The following is a 14,554-nucleotide window of genomic DNA, read 5'->3' on the forward strand; positions in this document are numbered from 1 at the left end:
GCCACTGAGGTTCAAAGTGTAGCCCCCTTGGAAGAGTCTCAGGTGCCCGGGTATAAGAAAATGCTTACTCATCATTTTACTAATCTCGTCTTGAGATTTAATCCATTTGCCTCTTGTGGTTTTACTCTGTTAATTCAATCACCTTAAAAAAAAAAAGAATAAAGGTAAGATTTACTAGAATCTAATTCCATTTTGTCTCTCCTCTGGCTTTCCTAAATCTTTCTGATTGCTATTTTGTTTGTTATAGGTTGAATTTTTAGAGGAATTTTTGGCATGTTCTTTGTTAAGTACAAGTCCCCTCAATTTCACATCTAAACCAGCAGAAAGGATTTTGTCACAAATGCTGTCCAGTAAGAAGTCACAAAAATTCGAATTCCAGTTACTTCCTGAATAATAGAAACCTCTGTCAAATATACTTTTCCAAAGGTCCAAAATACAACCATGGAAAGATTTTGAGTCCTTTCTCTCTGGCTGAGTCAATCTGAAACAAAATTTTACAGTAGCCTAAAAGCCTCTTGGCTCCTCTCTGGCACTACCCGCTCTTTAAAAATATTTTATTTTATTTTATTTTATTTTATTTTATTTCGATCCCCTAGCCCCTTTTTATGTCTCCTCTCTGATCCTTCAGTGACAGATGATGACAGTTTACTGCTCTTCCAGGTCACCCAGCTCATATCTGTGTACAAAAAAAATTACTCAAAAGAAAGATAACTTAAAATTCTTATTTCTAATCTCTAAGAAAAGAGCTGTAATAAAAGAGTAAACATTTGTACAGTCATAGTATCCTCCTCTTAGTAGATATTCCGAAGTAGAAAACACTGGCGATTAGGAATAATGCAGACAGTTCCAGACTGCCATCCAGGACCCGGGAAGCATTAGGAGCTGCTACGGGGCAGTCAACGGTCCTTTCTTCCAGGGTCTTGCATAAGAGCGTAGGACAGCTCACTCTTGTTTTTACTTTCTGCATGGTATATATTTAATACCTGTTCTTCCATAGTTAGACGGTATTAGAGGTGTGTTTCAGGGTACCTGCCATAGCAACAGCCTATTGGACTAGAATGGATAACTGATCCAAAGGCCATTAAGCCACAAACCTGTCAGCAGCCCGTAAGGTCTGGCTGTCCCAGATAAGCCCGAGCAGTCAGACTCTCTTGGGGGAGACTTGTACTAAGAACCTCAGTGACACTTGAAATCAGCTGCAGGGTTCGAGCTGGAAAGTCCTTACACAGAGCTGCGGTGAGGGTGGTTGTTTTGAGGCCGTGTGCAAGATAAACAAAGAAAGCGGGTCAAGAAAGAGACGAGTGCAAGCAGACACCTCAGAAGAGGCAGAAGGGAGAAACTGCAAGTCCTGGGAGGAGCAAGGCCGGGGAGACACAGGGAGAGAGAGCTTTTGATTCGATGTTCATATTTCCGAAAGTCCAGATTTCTTTTTTCTTTTAAGATTTTATTTATTTATTTGACACAGAGAGAGAGCTCAAGCAGGGGAAGCCGCAGGCAGAGGGAGAAGCAGGCTTCCCGCTGAGCAGGGAGCCCGATGCGGGGCTCGATCCCAGGATGCTGGGATCATGATCTGAGCTGAAGGCAGACACTTAATTGACTGAGCCAGCCAGGAGCCTCTAGAAGTCCAGATTTCTTTTGCTTCTTGATGTTGAAATCTGTGAAATCCCTGCATTCCAAAAGCAAGCCTTCTTTTTTTTCCTTTTTTTTTTTAACTTAATTTGAATAGGTTTCTGTTCTTGTACAGTGGGGTAATATTTGGACATAGTAAATGAGATTTATTCTTGCTCAGGCCTTGATGTTCTCCTTCCCTCTGGCAGTGGGTGAGCCTGCTGGGAACCCTATACGTTCCTGTCTATCCCATAGGGTTTTCAGCCTCAGAAATCTCAAGGAGGAAAAACATTCAAGGCTGAGTATTTGAGCTTCTCAAGTAGATCTTTACAAAAGTGTGGCAGAGACAATCATTTTGAGTGAAAAGACTTTTTAGGGATCAAGGGTTGAGACCACAGAGAGGAAGAGAAAGAGAGAGGAAACCCAGAAAGGCTAAGACTTGCCAGGATTCTGATTTGAGTAACACATCAATGGATTTGTCCGAGTTTTACCTAGAAGTGAATGAATTAAGTTTTCTGCCATCAGGGGAACATTGAGGCTTGAGAAGGAAATAGGCACGTTTACAGAAAAATTTAAATTGAAGGTCTGTTTAAAAGAAAGAGTTGCATTTTTCTATCTGAGTTTATGGCTAGTGGAAATGGTACCCAGAATATCAAGCCATAAGTAAATGGCAATTTCAGAAGGGCAATTATACAAAAAAAATCGAATCATATATTTTCTCCTCCAACACACATACATAACAGCTGGGGATAGGCACTCCTGCATGAAACCCTGTGGGAGTCTCTCTACCTATCATAATAAAAGCTAACATGTACTGAACGCTCGCTACTACTAAATTCTGAAATGAGAATTCCACTCTACTTATCTGCAGTTCCATCTATATCCATCACGCGGCAGTAACCTTATCATTGCCCCCATTTTGTAGGTGAGGTAACTGAGGCCTGTAGAGATCAGTGCCTGTGGTTTCCAAGCAAACATACAGAGCTCTGTTAAAATGACGTACTCGCCGCTCCTCCCGGACAATAAACACCTGAACGGAGTCTGAATCCCAGCAGTGCTATTCAAGAACTCTGTCTTTACAGTCATTTGGGAAGCACTTTGGGCATTATGGAAAGATCGAGGACTCTGGAGTCAGACTTGAGTTTGCAGCCTGTGTTAAACTCACTCAAGGAGGCTGCTGGGTGGAAGTGGCCCTTCTGGCACCGTGGCAGTTTCAGAAGGAAACTTACAAGCCAGGGGCCTCGGAGCCTACTGAATGGTATCTGTGCATTCTCCCCTGACTTCATGAAGATTCTCCTCCCTGTTGTAGCCAGGATGGAGTTCGGACACTTGGATGCTAGGCCCCCACTCTGTCACTAGCTAGTCATGTACTCCTTGAATCTTTTTCTTGCCTCTGTATGTGTTTTATTTCTAAATGGAGGGAGTTCAGACAAGAATAGGATTTCTAAGACCTATTCTAAAAGCCTGTTATTCTAATCAGCTTCTTGAAAAGCATTGCTAAAGGCCCAGGAAACATAAATTACAAGCACAGGCTGAACTAGGAAAATTAAGAGTGAGGGAGGAAAAAAGTCCTTGTTCCAGTCATGCTGGCATTGACCCTAATCTGGAGGTAATTTTTACGCTTATAAAACTGTCACAATTGTCTTTGCTTCATCTCCTACTCTATAAGGCTTCTGTGCAGTTGGAGCATTCTGGTCTTTAGGAAATTACTAAATGCAAATAGCTCCAGGTGAAATATTTAGAGGAAAAGTTTAGAGGAAATAATGGTTAATATTTGAATCCATAACAGGAATGGTTAGCATTCCTGTCTAACCACCAGTAATGGAGATTTCACCTGCTGCTAATGTTTCGGTTGGTTATAGAAGCAGCTTTGTGTGAATGCAAAGGGTTTGAGAGAGAATGATCTGTTAAAGAGCAATTCACACAGAGAAAACACAACCAGGGGGGTTCATGAATATGAATGAACAAAGTCAGAGGTGTCTGCATGATCCACGTGAGACCCCTCTCTCCTTAAACTCCGGAAAACAGCAGAAAGGACGCCATAGCAGCCTGGTAAGTAGCCAATCCTTAATTAAATAAGCAGGGCAAAGTAGAGAGCAATTGAAAAATGGAAAAATATAGAGCATAGAGAATTAGTGTGCCTGTTTATGTGATCTACTGAAGTTCCACATGAATGAGAAATGAGACAAACTTAATGACATTTGGCTTAATTTGTTAATGTTTCACCACAGGGATCTCCTTCATATGGGCATATTTCCTGAATAAAACATGGATAGGAATCCACAGACAATAAATGGTTGAAATGTCTCTTTGTCTCCCAGTTCAGTTAAAACAACATGCTATTTTTTAAAAAAGCATTTTTTCCCCAGATCAAAATCTGGATTTTCCAAAACAAAGGATATGTTTTCTGAACAATAATCCTCAATGCTTAAATATGGATGGTTCTTATGCACTCGTGTATTCAACAAACATTTACTGAGTGTCCCTTACGACCTAGGCATTGGGTATACAAAACTCCCATTAAATGAACAGATACTACATCCATTAGATTATGTAATTATCATGACAACATTGCAAGTGAGGCATCATAGCACCTCTTTACGGATGAAAAAAGTGAGCCTCAGAAAGATTTGTTAATTTCTTCAAGTTTTTACGCTCATGTTTAATGGAACCTGGTACTAAAAGAGAAAGGGAGACATTAAACATTCGAAAGTTTATCTGAACAAAAATCTATTCAAATTGGCAGCACCACATTGGGATGTGTCCTTAGTTGCTGTAAAACGTCATTTCTTAAAAGCCTCTTCCACGGTAGAGTCCCTCCCAGCAGCCTGAGATGGTTTCCCCTCAGACTCTGTGCTTTGTACTTTCCCCTCAGACTCTTTGTACTTTCCCCTCAGACTCTCCACACAATTTATTAGCACTTCCCTCATGATTCATTGGCTCAGTATAGAGGAATACCCATTCTTGTTGCTCAGTAGGGAGCTAGCTGGGCTCAGGTGGAACGTACCTTCTGCTTTCAGGCTGCAGAGGTGACAGGTTCTTGGAACCTCCAGCTGGAACTCGGGACCCCTTGTCTTGGAAACGATATATAGAGGATAGGTTGGAGATAGCACTGTATTGTGGCTAACACGTTGTGTCTCTGCAGTCAGAAGACTTGTCTTCAGACCTTTTGCCAACATTAGTACCTTGAGCTTCAGTTTTCCCACCTGTGTGAGATGAGATGATGATGACGATGATAAATAATACCTAACTCATGGTATTGTTGTCAAGATTAAATGAGGTGATAACTAACATATATTGTTTAAAACATGTTAGCTCTTATTTTTAATTTTATGATATACTAATACCACATCCAGGTGCAAGTGGGGTTAAAAAAGCCCTCTGTGGATTTGCCTAGAAGTCAATGAGTATTATGTAAGGTGGTTTCCACGGGGAAACATTTTGATTTCTGAATGAATTTTGGAACCTCATCTGTGTAAATTCAGGCTGCCCTTCACTCTATGTCTCTCTCCTCCTTTATGTTTCTTTATTTGGATATAACGAGTGAAATACTCTGCCTCATTCTGCAGATTTCACTTCGCACGTGAATCTGTTTTCAGAAAGGTACTCCATACTTCCATACGTACACACAACTAAACAAATTTTCTGGTTTGGCTTTATGTGGAGCAAACCGATGGCACGACGGTCCTCTAATTCATTCGCCCTGTAGCTATAACCCCAGGGTCCCCCCGCCCCCCCATGCACGTGTCCTTGGCTTCTGCTGGCTTGGCCTTGACAGGTGTGGGCTGATGCTCGGAAGGGACTAAGGAGCACTCCTTAGTGTGCGGAGGACCCAAAACACACTTTGAAGACCCTTGAGTAATTTTGGAGGCTGTTTTTGAGACGCTACTTTTAAATGATAGAAAGTTTTATTTGTACCATCTTAAAGAAAGTAAAGGAAGAGGCCCAGTGATGATGAAGATTTTTGTCATCTCCATTCACTGGGTGTCCAATCCATCTAAGATAGAATTTTGCCCAGAAAGCATGATTGGGCTTTTAAGATACTTCTCTTTTTCACATATCGAAAAGTGTTAGAATTCTCATCTATATACATGGCAACTAGCCTAGGGATAGGAAACAGTTTCCTGGGAGAAATGTGAATGAGAACTTAAATTGCAGAGAACGCCTTTGCTTAGTGTGTTGGGGGAAATCAGGTATGTCGGGTTAGTGCAAATTTCATAAAAAGTTTGGTGTTGGTGGAGGCAATAAAGTAGAGCTATATGAAATTATTTGCATTTTTTTCCTGTGTTTTCTAAATGTTTTGGTTTAGGTGGTTTGACATTAGCTTTAATGCTGGAAACATTTTGGAATTTAAACAAGACAATTTTTTGGAAAGGAGGAAGGCAGAGTACCAAATAGACATTGAATTGCACTTCCCCGGGCCTGACAGAAATGGTTAGTTCTAGTGAAAATGCCAGGGGACACAAGCAAAGGAGCCCACTCTGCTTTTCCAGGACCTCCTGTCCCCTCCATACAACAGGGCCAAGTGCATGCAGTACTGAGAGAGAAGGAGGGGCTCAGAAGGTATTGGAATGACCCCGTAGAGAAAGAGGGCTCAGTGGTGGTTTAATGGAAGGGAAAACTGACCTGGTAATTTTATTCCACATTTGAGCAGTTCCAGTCATTAGAAATTTCTTACTTAATGTTGAAATGAAATCTGCCTATGCATACCTTTATGCACTGCTTCTGGTTCTACCTTCTGGCGTGATAAAGAATAAATCCTATCCCTCTTCCGAGTGACAACCCTTCAAATGTGTAAGGATAGCTAAGTTATAACCCTGTGCCCTCTAGTCCATTCTTACCATGTGCCAAGCCATCTTAAATTTTATTTATTTGATTAAATATTACCTATCCCTTCAACAATTCTTTATATGATCTGTTTTATGGACACTTCATTCTCCTGGTTTCTGGATGTGTTAGAGTTAGTCAATGGGCCTTTGAAAATATTGGGCTGAACAAAATACTTCAGGTCTAGGGTAGTCATTTCAGAATGCACTGAGGGAGCATCTTCGTCCTGGACTCTGAAAACTAAGTTTCCCTTGAACTTTCTGGTAGCTGCATCTCATCGTGGCCCAGTCTGCACTATCACTCTGTAAAATACCTAGGCCTTTTTTGTGCTGACTTTGTTAAAAACAATAACAAAAACAAAATGTTCTCCATCCTGTTCTTCCCGAGGTTATTTGAAAAGTATTATCTTGAAACCTTATTCTGACCGCTATTAAAATTCATTTATTTGTTCAGCCTATTTTTCCCGCATGATCTCATCTTTTTGAATCTTGATTTTTGCTATTAAGAGCATGTCTTATTTCTTACAGTTGTGGCATATGCTGATATGATAAACATGTCTTTGTATATAATAGAAATGTCAATTGAAATGTTAATGAGGTTGCATTTTACATATTAAATTAGAAAAAAATAAAAGAATGAAAGTGTGGGTGAAATGAGTCATTTTCATAGACTATTAGTCTATTTTCATAGGCTATTAGGCAGCAAAATTTCAAAGAATGTACGTTCTTTTGGAAGTAATTTTTCTTTCAGGAAATAATCCAAAGGATTTAATCTGATGGTGAGAATAGGATATTTATTTCCACATCATTTAGAACACTGAAAAATGAGGGTGATCTAAATGTATCAGTAGAAGATTGAATTAAATTTGATTTAGTTCTTAAAAGGGAATATTAAGCAATCAGTAAAAATGATATATTTTTATATGGTTAAATGGGTAAAAAACAGGCAATAAAAGTCTGAGAAGTAAAGTTTTGTTTGTAAAAAGATGCTTATGTGTGTGCGTGATGAGTCTGTGTATATGCAGAGAAATGTCTGGAAGGTTGTGTACCAGTTTAATTACAATTCTATCTTGGCAGTAGAATAGCAGGTGACTTTTACAATCTTGTTCATATTTTTCTTTATTGGGTAAATTTCCAAAATGAACAAGCATTAGTTTTATAATTAGAAGATATGCTATTTTGGATTTTGGGGGGGAAAGTTTGAATGGATCATGACAAACACTGATCCTTAGGGCATCTCACTGAAGTTCCTCTTCAGGTTGCTGTAAGTGCAAGAAATATTAATCAGATTGGCATCAGAGTGACCATTTGCAATAACTATACTATTTTGGCTAAAGCATGATATGGTTCTGGAAGTAAAGTGGGATCAATGCTTCTTCCTCCTCATTTTTTACCGTATTGAGGGTTTCTTAGTTGGGTTCCCTGCAAACAGACTCTGATATGGAGATCTTCCTGTGGAGGGATAATCAAGGGGTGCTCTCAGCAGCTACACTTGCAATGGAGTAAGGGAAGCAGAACCGAGCAGGGGCAGAAATGGAACTGCAATGCAACTGCCACAGAGGCCTCAGCCAATCTTGTGGGGATCTTGGAAGCTGGGATGGCCATTCAGATATGACCCGTGTTGAGGCAAGGGACCAGGCTGTGTACCCTCATCTTGACCCTGTTACTGGATGTGGGCTGCCCCGGCAGGGAACATAACCTTGGGCAAGACAGCTCCCTTTGACTGAGGGCAACTGCCAAGGAAGGATTCATCTGTGAATCATCAGCAAATATTCCCAGCAGTTGGGGGAGTCAGTAACTCTTATCCTGAAGGAGGGACTCTGGGAATTGACCACAGGATTTACTGCAGAAGGGCAGACTGTACCTCTGCCTTTTGTCCCAATAATTGGGGCAAAACATTGGAATAATTCTTTCTGCTCACAGTTTCCCCTTCTCTGTCTCTCCACGTACAGATTCCCACAATTAAAACACCTTGATTCAAATATAATTCTATGAAGAATTGGACTTAGGACCCTTCATTCATTCATTCATTCATTCATTCAATATTTCTATTTATTGAACATTTACTGTTGTGGTAGGCATTGATTGCTCCAGGTGCTGAAAACACTATAAGGGAAAAAAAATTCCTTTCCTATAGACCTTATATGCTAAGTGGCAGACTCTGGCCATACTCAAATTTTCATGTCTCCCATCATCACTGAGGCTTTGTCATTGGGCCAAGTTGACTGATACTCTACTCTTAAGGTGAGTCTGCTCCTTTTCAGAAGAGCCTTAGCCACATGTGAATAGAGATTTCTGGCTGCTTTCCTCAAGTATCAGTCTTTCAAATGAGCCCCGAAAAGTTTGAATCCTCGCTGTGGATTCAACTTTGAGTAAAAATAAATAAGTAAATAATAAAGAAACAAACTAAAAGCAGTTGTTTGGCATTATGCAGGCAAAATAGCCAACTGACTGAGGACTATTCCATTCTTCAGCAGAGTCTATGGACATTTAGATACAACCTAAAATATTCTACCTCAGATAACATCAGGTCATGTTTTTCCTGAGTGAGCACAGGACTCTAAAAAGGCTTTCTTTACTCTTTCCTGCTTGGCACCTCTCCTAGATAAATATCATTTGCTTTAAGTTCTCAGTTTTAAAGTGAAATTGAGCCAGTGACTTTGCGCTAAGATCAATGTTGAAAAGTGGGGGAAGATTAAGATTATTCCTCTCGGTGGCACAGTTCTCACATTTTGATAAGTAAGGCCACATTATTTCAGGTGGGATGAAGAAATAACATTTCTAGCAGTAAACAAACCTACTGGGAAGAAATGAAAACAAGCAGATAGCATAGGAATGCCACATTTTTTCTAAAAACCTATTGAGTCGTTATCCATATAAACGATATTACATTTTTAAAGCTTGTAGTAATTTCTTTGTGGTTTTTGTTAGATAGAAGTTTGATGACTGAATTCAATTTTTAAAACGAACACTGCAATGTTTATCCTTTCATGTGAAGGTGGGAAAGGCTAATTGGTGTAACTAATAGATATAATGACATTGACTATTATCCCTACACCCAGGGTTAGAATCTCATTTAGCTTCTGTGCCTGTTGTGAAAATGACTGAGATACTTAGCAAAGTGTTCATGCATTCGTAGCAAATTTTCTCTTTAAAAACAAAGCAAAAGTTAATTATGCAGATTTTATTTGGATGCACTCGTGATTCAGATTAAAGTCTGTGCATAAAACAAAAACCGCAGTCACAGATCTTCACACAGTTGCTGTTTCTTCTTTTCAGTGGAAAATTGTATTTCCACACTGGTGAACACCTAGGGTTGGGAATGTTGCCATGAAATATGAAAATAATCAACAATAAAAAATGCCCAGCCATTCACACAAATTTATCAAGCTAAATCTCCTAACTAATCCTCACATTTTGGTGAGACTTCAAGTTAAATTCACTGACCAACATTTTACAGAATAAGTAATTTTCCATGCAAGAACACTTCGTATAAAACTAATAATGGGGTCATTGTTACTTAGGTTGACTGGTTCAGCTCATTCTTTAGTGAATCAGCACTTTTTCAGACACTAAAAGAAATATCTCAGTAAGAAATATCATGGAGACTTAAATTTTGAGCCACCCACATCATCATCATAATCTTTACCACCATCATCATCATCAGTTCCCCTGAAGTATTGAACCATTCTTCGTAAAGGTGATACTTGGAGAATTTAGAACTGAAAATAAGTGCTTTTCTGTGTGTTATATTAATTAGTTAATTAATTATTAATTAATAAAAGTAGATTTTTGTTCACTCAGTGTCCTCTTTTTACATTTATTATATTATTTCAAAAGGGCTTATGAATAAGGCATCATTAAAAAGAAGAGCAGTGTTTTCTCTGGCATGGATGAAAAACAGTATTAGCTCGAAAAAGGTCCCTTTAAAATTATTTGAGAGCTGGTTCTTTCAAGTTTTTGTGCATTAGTTAGGGTTCTCCAGAGGACAGAACCAATAGGATCAATCTCTCTCTCTCTCTCTCTCTCACTCTCTGTTATTTATCATCTCTCCATCTATTTAAAGGAACTAGCTCAGGTGATTATGGAAGCTGGCAAATTCAAAATCTGCAGAGCTGTTATCCCAGTTTGAGTCTGAAGGCTGCAGGCTACTAAAGAGACAGGAAGAGCTAATGTACTCAGTTCCAAGGCCATCAGGCAGGAGACGAGGCTGTTACTAGGGGTAGGGTCTGCCTTTTGTTCTAATCAAGCCTTAGACTGATTGGATGAGACCGAGACCTGCCACAATAGGAGAACAATCTGTTTTACTAAATCTCCTGATTTAAATGTTAATCCCATCCCAAAACAAGATCAAGTGTTGATATTCTCAAGTACATGGTATATATCTTGAAAATGTAGTTTAAAATATTTATTTTATCTCTAGGAACTGTTCTTGAATTAGCTTTTTGTATTTGTTTTGTTTCTTTGTTGTTGGTTTTGTTTCCTTTTAAAGGGACTTTTATTATCAATTTACTGTCAATTAGCATTTTTTTTGTCTATCCTCAGTATTTGTCACTTTGTTTTGAATCTTTTTTCTCCCTTCACATCTGTTGATTTAAAATTTTTCTACTCTCACTTTCTATCACTTTTAAATTGTTCATTACTGTGTACAATCATTCTTGTAATCCTTCTTATTTGGTCCTTATTTCTGAAAGAATTTTTCTTTTCTTTTTAACCCCCCCCTCCCCCCGCCGAATTCTATCTGGGCTTCTCTAATTCTTATTTGTGTTAACCTTTAACATCTAGGATCATTGTTAGAAGCTTGTAGGGGTATATTCAAGTCTTGAGAGAATACCCATTGTTTGGTCTGAGTGCCTTCCTCCTTCCTGGATGCTTGTCACCATCTTTTGTGGGATTATAATTCCTCTTCTTCAGGGATTGCCTCTGCAGGCTGATACCCATGCACGCTCTGGGGCTGCCCTATGTGCACTTCTTTCTGATGAGTTATTGGTCTCAGGTTGGGCACCGGTTTCCAAGCGTGTCCAGCCCCATGGCTTTTGATCTTGGCTCTGTGTTGTCTTTTCTCACAACCATTGGCAGCCAAGTTTTCTGCTCTTTAAAGAAAATTATTCTGCACTCTGTGAGGAAAAATGGAGCCTGATTGATACTAAGAGACTCAGAGATGAGTGTGCAAAGAGAGTTCTGGCTGCATTGAGGCTACAGTTATTCCCGAGGCTCAGATGTTTCCGTGGCCTCCCCAGTTGGCTTGTTCTGCTTGCTACCTAAATATCTTTTCATGAACTCTCCCTATTTATAGAAGCATGTTTGAGTGGGGGTCTGTTAACAAAACGAATACAGTCAAGAATGTCTTCACATTACCTTTCACATAAACAATAATCAAGTTTAGAACATGATAAACTCAAGTTCTCTAAGAACCGTATTTTCTTTCATTTCTGCAACATTTTAGGTAATGTCTTTAATTAATAGTTCTATTTTGAATAACCTCATTTAAGTTTCTTTCATTCAGAACATTACTATTTCTACTTCACAGACACCTTTAAATCTTAGAGTGGGTACACTTTCTCTTTTCCATATATATATATTTTTTTCTTGTTGTTTTATCTCTTTGTGTTTTCCTCCTATGTTCGACATGGGTTCTCACATTTGTTGTTCCACATAATTTTTAAAAATTCCCTACAGTGTCTATTCTGCTTTTTACTGTACTCAAAGCGTCAGACTTTCATTTTGCTATTGTGAGTCTTTTCTTATTTCAGCCAATATCCTCTGTATCTCTGCCTTTATTTCAGTTGTTTTGTTTGTGGAGATGTCTGCTCCTATTTTATAGAGGTTCTGAGATCTCTGTGAGCACACTGAGCCTTGGAAAATTCTTATATAATTTTGAAGAAAAGAATTTTCAGAGCCATGACCTCCCCTAGTCTTTAGGGAAATCTCTCCCTCTCTGCCAAATGTTTTCTCTCTCTTACGTTTTAGTAGGTTCCACTGTTTATTTCCTGGACGCACTGACTCGGGAAGAGTTATCCAGCATGGCATTTTTCAACAAAGTTCAGTTTCCTCAAGTCCTCTTTGTTGTTCACTAGGGCTCAGACAACTTTCCTCTTTCAAATGTAAACCTGAAAGTCAGGATGTAGCATTTTCCTTTTATTCTGTTTGTAACGCCTACTGGCATTCATCACGTCTGACAGAGCTAGTGCCGTAGTGATCCTTGGGCTGGGGCTGTGCTGGGGACCCAGCTGACAAGCTTCTAACTCGCGGGTGCTTCTAACCCGTGCGACCGAGCACACCCATCTCAGGACTCCCGGCTCTCCTGGGTCTGTTTCTGATTTCTGTGTTCTTCCCCACCCCGCCAAATACAACATGTCCTTGGATACTATCTCCATACTCCTCTCTACCTCCTATCAATGGGATGGGAAAATAAAAAGAGGGAAGAGCCGACAGGGATAGGTATAAAAGGAGATACAAAAAGAGGACAGGCCTCTGGTTACTTCTGAAAGTGATTGCTTGCTTGTTTTTCTAGAGTCCGGCCTCTACATTCTGGGGTTAGGTGCGCAAAGGGGAAATGAGTCAGAGATTTTTTTTAAAAAATTTTTATATTTATTGGATATCTTTTGCTTCTGGGTCAGATGGTTACGGTAGAGTCCGATAATTTGCTTTTCAATCTATCCCCATTTGTGATGCACTTAGGGGAGATTGCCTGGAAATTTTGGTACGTCATTTTGTTTTTTTTCTTTTGCTATTGTCACTTACTGTCTCTTTCTTTTATCTTCATGGATGTTTTAAAGGAAGACAGCAGACCAGACACATCTAATCTGTTTTCATGTTTCCCACTAAATCACATTCGATCTGGGGTGGGGGGAGTTGTACTGGTGTTTATGAAGACAAAACTCTACTGGTATACTTAACAGAAGCATGTTTATATTTTTATTGCAAAAGACAACGAAACAGAGATAGCCTCTGTTTCTATAGCTTCTGTTCTCGGACACAGGATCTCTACTGTATACTGAATAACAGTGTGGACTTTGCAGCCACATATACCTGTGTCTAGATCTAGGCAACAGCACTTTCCGTGACTTTGGGCTATTCTCAACCATTGTGAACCTCATTTTCTCATGTAAAATGGAGATGACAGTACCTGTCTTTTAGTGTTGTTATGAGAAAAGGACTCAAGCATTGGGTTTGCATGTTATAAATACTCAATAGATGGTAGTATTAATAATGGATTATTACAAGTATGATAGGAGGCATTATCTTTGAATTTCCAAAGTGCATTTGAAATTCATAAGCCTTATAAACAAGATTAGGTCTTATTCAATATTTTTAGAAAATAAATTTTACGATAAAGACCTAGGCCATTATCTAGCTAACATATAATTATTTTAACAATACAGAAAAATAACTTTTCCTGTCCTACATACTTTGCCCATATATGTTAACACGCAAACATGACTTAAGTGATTTATGTAGGAAGTGATTATTTAGTTATTCACTTTGGAAGATGGCAACGGGTTCACACAGAGCGCGCGCATGCGTGCGCGCACACACACACACACATATGTATATATATATCTATATATATATCTTCACACAAAGTATAATTCTAAAATAAAATTGTGAACTTGCTTCACCTACAGGCATGATAATGGTCTCTTTTGAGAAACAACAATCTCGATTATTGATCGATGAAAGAATATGATTTGCATCAAAGCTGGCTAATTCTGAAAAGGGAATCTATGTATATTCTTGGCAACGTCACTGAACCATTTCACGTGCCATGAAGGTTACTAACCACACTCACTGAGCGCCAGTTCTTGATGACACAGCAATGCCCTCCATAGTCTAGGGTTTACCCAGCTATATTGTTGCTTATCCTCTTTTTCTTCTTCTGAGGCCCATCTCCCTTCCAAATTACACTGCTTGTTAACTTCCTCACCCTTGAAATTAGCTACTTTCTACGATGGAACTTTCACTGTTTTACATCTGATAGCAAGATTTGAAGAAGAAGAAATTTGGACCTGTAGTCTTTAACAAGGTGTTGAAATACGTGAATTTTGTTTGGGATTGTTATCCTTAAAAATAGCACTATATATAATATATATACACATACTATATATATATATTTTAGA

The sequence above is a fragment of the Callorhinus ursinus genome, unplaced genomic scaffold (assembly GCF_003265705.2).
Source record: "Callorhinus ursinus isolate GAN/ISIS: 27379988/994484 unplaced genomic scaffold, GSC_fseal_2.0 scaffold4, whole genome shotgun sequence".
Classification (NCBI taxonomy): domain Eukaryota; kingdom Metazoa; phylum Chordata; class Mammalia; order Carnivora; family Otariidae; genus Callorhinus; species Callorhinus ursinus.